Source organism: Astyanax mexicanus, chromosome 20 (assembly GCF_023375975.1).
Source record: "Astyanax mexicanus isolate ESR-SI-001 chromosome 20, AstMex3_surface, whole genome shotgun sequence".
Taxonomy (NCBI): Eukaryota; Metazoa; Chordata; class Actinopteri; order Characiformes; family Acestrorhamphidae; genus Astyanax; species Astyanax mexicanus.
The window spans coordinates 154992-160991 of NC_064427.1; the positions used below are offsets into that span (position 1 = coordinate 154992).

Sequence of the window (6000 nt, forward strand, 5' to 3'; positions counted from 1 at the left end):
CCTCTGATCAATCCGCTCTCACTTCTCTGATCACTCCGCTCTCTGTGGGTTGGTGGTGTTCTGGTTGTGGAGGGGGTGGATCAACTCTCCGCGTGAACATCACAGCAGAGGGGGGGAGGGGAGGGGGGGGTTCGCTTAGTGTGCGCGAGCGCTTAGAGTTTATATTAAATAAACAAATAGATAAATAAATAAATAAATAAATAAATAAAGGCACCGAAACTATGATTTGAGGATGTTATTACTGTTACAGTAAATAATCAAATCAGACTGTTTACTGAATCTTGTTTGTTTAAAAGTAAAAAAAATACGATTTGAAATTTTGATAAACACTGAACATTTTAACATTCCAGCAGAAATAACAACAAACTACTAAATACTATTTATATATTATAGATCTGAATAAATTATTCATGATAACAAGATTAATAATCAAATTAATCCTACTTATAATAATAATAATAATAATAATAATAATAATAATAATAATAATAATAATATTAATAATTAATTCTCACCAACTACTTCCGCATATCCTTCTGTCGGCACTTCTCTCTGATCCCTCTGTTTTATTCCTCAGTGTTTTTATGTTTCCATCAGTTTTTATTTCTTGCGGCGTCCAGGCCTTTATTCCTTCCGGCACCTGAGAGAAATCAGCCCATAATACCATCAATTAACTAATAATCAGACGATTAATCAATACAGACAGACAGACAGACATATAGATAGATAGATAGATAGATAGATAGATAGATAGATAGATAGATAGATAGATAGATAGATAGATAGATAGATAGATAGATAGATAGATAGATAGATAGACAAACAGTAATGCAGCAGGTCCTGAGTTTTTTTAGTGGCTCATCAGTGCAGATCAGTGGCGGGTGTGAATATTACACTCTCACTAGTAAACACTACACTACTGAGCACTTCACTAAAACTCTCAGTGGAAATGGGTTTGATATTTTGAAAATGAAGCAGTATAGTAAAGAATTATAAACACATTAATGAACCTCATTAAAGTTTAAAGAAAGTTTTTATTATTTACCATAAACTAAGTTACTAATAAATCCTAAACTGAAACTTGTGTGTAAAATGTTATTTAAAGCACCAGATTCTAATGTAATGGAAGTTGTTTCCCTCAGTATTTTGAGTTATTTTAATAGATTAATCAATGTCTGAATAATTGATGAGATTCTATTAACAGATTGATGAAGTGAGAAATATCAACCTTAAAATGAGCTGATTTATCAGTGTTGTTATAAAATGAAAACAGGACATTAGAATCATAATAAATTACAGTACTTTTACTATTCAGTAAATGTGATGGTAAATACTTTAGTATTTTACTAAAGTATAGGATAAAGAGAGGAATTCTGCTGTAATATTTTACTGTAACTGTAATAAAGAGCCTGATATTCACACTGACCCCTACTGTCCCGCTGTCTGTCCCGCTTTAGGACAGACAGTGATCCTCTGGGGAAGCCCCGCCCCTCTCTGGGGAAAGTTTCTGATTGGTAAATTTCCTCTGAAGTTGCCAAGTGTGTTTAAGGGTAAGATGAACTTTTAGCAGCCAATCAGAAGCTCAGTCTGCTGTGTTTTTGAGAACACTGTGTACCTCTGAGATAAAGTTTAATATAATTTATGATTTATAGCATTACTGCAGTTCAGTCAGAAACCAGAACAACTAAAGATATCAATAACAAAACTGGTCACAGATTTCACACTGAATATATAATATTTAATCAATATAATAAACAATTTTAACATAATACGAAATAAACACTGGCATACAAAACACCATGAGACAGGAACTAGTATTGTTCACAAGGAAGCTAAAGTATGTGTGGGATATGTGGGCGGGGCCTCCTGCATTAAATGTGGATGTGATTTCTGTTCACAGACAATTCTAGCCAGATGCTGCCGGTCTCCATCATTATCCCCCACTGCTACCACTATTAGCCCTCACTACAACTCCCATAATTCATCTGCACCCACTATCAGCCCCTCACTACAACTCCCATAATTCACCTGCACCCACTATCAGCCCCTTACTACAACTCCCATAATTCACCTGCACTCACTATCAGCCCTCACTACAACTCCCATAATTCACCTGCACTCACTATCAGCCCTCACTACAACTCCCATAATTCACCTGCACTCACTATCATCCCTCACTACAACTCCCATAATTCACCTGCACCCACTATCAATCAGCCCTCACTACAACTCCCATAATTCACCTGCACCCACTATCAATCAGCCCTCACTACAACTCCCATAATTCACCTGCACCCAACATCAATCAGCCCTCACTACAACTCCCATAATTCACCTGCACCCGCTATCAGTCATCACTACAACTCCCATAATTCACCTGCACCCACTATCAATCAGCCCTCACTACAACTCCCATAATTCACCTGCACCCGCTATCAGCCATCACTACAACTCCCATAATTCACCTGCACCCAACATCAATCAGCCCTCACTACAACTCCCATAATTCACCTGAACCCAACATCAATCAGCCCTCACTACAACTCCCATAATTCACCTGCACCCACTATCAGTTATCACTACAACTCCCATAATTCACCTGCACCCACTATCAATCAGCCCTCACTACAACTCCCATAATTCACCTGCACCCGCTATCAGTCATCACTACAACTCCCATAATTCACCTGCACCCACTATCAATCAGCCATCACTACAACTCCTATAATTCACCTGCACCCGCTATCAGCCATCACTACAACTCCCATAATTCACCTGCACCAACTATCAATCAGCCATCACTACAACTCCCATAATTCACCTGCACCCACTATCAATCAGCCCTCACTACAACTCCCATAATTCACCTGCACCCGCTATCAGCCATCACTACAACTCCCATAATTCACCTGCACCCACACCAACCTGCCTACAAATCTGTCCACCAGTTGTCTCTAATTGTTATTGCATGTTCTTATTAATTAATGAATGTTAACTGCACTGGTACCACTGATCGTTTTCTGGTGTCCCTTAAGACAGACAGATACAGATCTGTCCCGTAATTAAGAGCTAAAACTAACTGTATAAAACAAAAGAAAAAATGGAGACAAATTATTTAAATGTAAAAATTTAGAATGTTAGTTATGTTTTTTATTTCTTCATTTATTCCCTGTTTATAATAGAGATTTTTGATTGATTTTTATTTGTTCTTGATGTTTTGTCTTTTTAACACTAAGAAAAGCAGCTAAAAGAGATAAAACAATAAACAATAAATAAAACAATGAACAACAAATAAAACATAAAAAATAAACCTGAAGGTTCTGAAGATACAGCCCTGAGGGATCCCGCACTGTTTTAGTTTTAAACTATTCTTTACAGAGTGAACACAAATCATTGTCCTGCAGAGCGAGACGGGACGTCCTGACTGTCCCAAACGGATCTGTTTACTTAGCCAAAAAAAAAAACTCTCTAAATCTGATCATTCTATTTCTATTCTCAGTTCAGAAATATCCCAAACTCCACCACCCGGCACTCCACCCGCCACACCACCCGACACTCAACCTCACACACACTCAGTACCAGTAAAACCCAGATCATCCAGCAGAACTCACCAGTCCGTTATAATCCGTTTCTTCTCCAGGAAGCAGAACCAGTCGACCCGTCAGCACCAGCTGTGAGTCAGAAACACAAAAACCTCAAATAAAAAATAATAAAAAAAGATTAAAAGATACAAATAAAAGAAATAAAGAAATAAAGCCAGACCAGCTGGCTTCCCCAGAAACACACAACTGATCTGATCCCAAACCCAACTGAGGAGAGACGCTACTCTCACCCCGACCACACCCACAACACACACACACACACACTATACACACACACACACACACTATACACACACACTACACACTACACACACACACACACACTATACACACACACACACACACTATACACACACACACACACACTATACACACACACACACACACATACACTCACACACTATACACACACACACACTATACACACACACACACACACACACACACACACACACACTATACACACACACACACACACTATACACGCACACACACACACATACACACACACACACTATACACACTACACACACACACTATACACACACACACACTATAAACACACTATATACACACACATTATACACACACAACACACACAATACACACACACAACACACACACACAACACACACATTATACTCACACATACACACACACACACACACACACACACACACACACACACACACTGCAGTGTGACCTACAGGCTCTGGTTGATCATTCAGTGCCGGGTCCACCTGCCGCTGCCACTCAGGGGTAAATATAGATGGGGGGTATCGGTGACATGTGGCTTTTGTCGGGTTCTGTTCTGCTGGATCTGAAGAAACTGGAACAAATTAAATCAGTAATAAAAACAGTTCAGTTATGGTTTATATGTTCAGCAATTAAACACATATAAATTATTAATAATTCACTGATCATTACATATTAGAAACTTATGAAATCTATACTGTTAATTAACTAGTTATCTGTTTATGATCAGCGCTCTTCTCTTCTCACTTTAATTCACTGAATCTAAATCATAATTTAATAATGAACATTTTTGTTTTCTACAGCTTTTCTCTCAGCTTTTGGTTTGATCTGGAGACTCGATGCTCCTCCAGCTGAAACCTTTTCCTCTACTGTTCCTCTACTGTTCCCTTTACTATTCCTCTACTGTTCCCTTTACTATTCCTCTACTGTTCCCTTTACTATTCCTCTACTGTTCCTCTACTGTTCCCTTTACTGTTCCTCTACTGTTCCCTTTACTATTCCTCTACTGTTCCCTTTACTATTCCTCTACTGTTCCCTTTACTATTCCTCTACTGTTCCCTTTACTATTCCTCTACTGTTCCCTTTACTGTTCCTCTACTGTTCCCTTTACTATTCCTCTACTGTTCCCTTTACTATTCCTCTACTGTTCCCTTTACTATTCCTCTACTGTTCCCTTTACTATTCCTCTACTGTTCCCTTTACTGTTCCTCTACTGTTCCCTTTACTATTCCTCTACTGTTCCCTTTACTATTCCTCTACTGTTCCCTTTACTGTTCCTCTACTGTTCCCTTTACTGTTCCTCTACTGTTCCCTTTACTGTTCCTCTACTGTTCCCTTTACTATTCCTCTACTGTTCCTCTACTGTTCCCTTTACTATTCCTCTACTGTTCCCTTTACTGTTCCTCTACTGTTCCCTTTACTGTTCCTCTACTGTTCCCTTTACTATTCCTCTACTGTTCCCTTTACTATTCCTCTACTGTTCCTCTACTGTTCCCTTTACTATTCCTCTACTGTTCCCTTTACTGTTCCTCTACTGTTCCCTTTACTGTTCCTCTACTGTTCCCTTTACTATTCCTCTACTGTTCCTCTACTGTTCCCTTTACTATTCCTCTACTGTTCCCTTTACTGTTCCTCTACTGTTCCCTTTACTGTTCCTCTACTGTTCCCTTTACTATTCCTCTACTGTTCCCTTTACTGTTCCTCTACTGTTCCCTTTACTGTTCCTCTACTGTTCCCTTTACTGTTCCTCTACTGTTCCTCTACTGTTCCCTTTACTGTTCCTCTACTGTTCCCTTTACTGTTCCTCTACTGTTCCTTTTACTGTTCCTCTACTGTTCCCTTTACTGTTCCTCTACTGTTCCCTTTACTGTTCCCTTTACTGTTCCTCTACTGTTCCCTTTACTGTTCCATACTGTTCCTCTACTGTTCCCTTCACAGTTCCTCTCCTCTACTCTTCCTGTACTGTTCCTCTACTGTTCCTCTACTCTGCTCTGCATGGCTCTGGGAGGCACCGGCGGCGGGGCCTAATGACAGAGTGCCAGGTCCAGTGGCAGTCTGTGGGAACGGCGTGTCCGGCACACCCAGGAGGGGCTCCACCAGTAACACACATTTACTGGGAGCCGTTCCCGGCACTGGACTCCTG

General features: G+C 39.6%; 1 long non-coding RNA gene across 1 annotated transcript; it reads right to left on the reverse strand.

Annotated features, from left to right (window-relative positions):
* Positions 1-597: 597 nt before the first annotated feature.
* LOC125784855 (uncharacterized) lies at positions 598-3937 on the reverse strand. The gene is made up of 2 exons (XR_007427448.1): positions 3612-3937; positions 598-640 (listed from the first exon to the last, which is right to left on the reverse strand). It is a non-coding gene; the product is annotated as an uncharacterized LOC125784855 (long non-coding RNA).
* Between the last annotated feature and the right edge of the window lie 2063 nt (positions 3938-6000).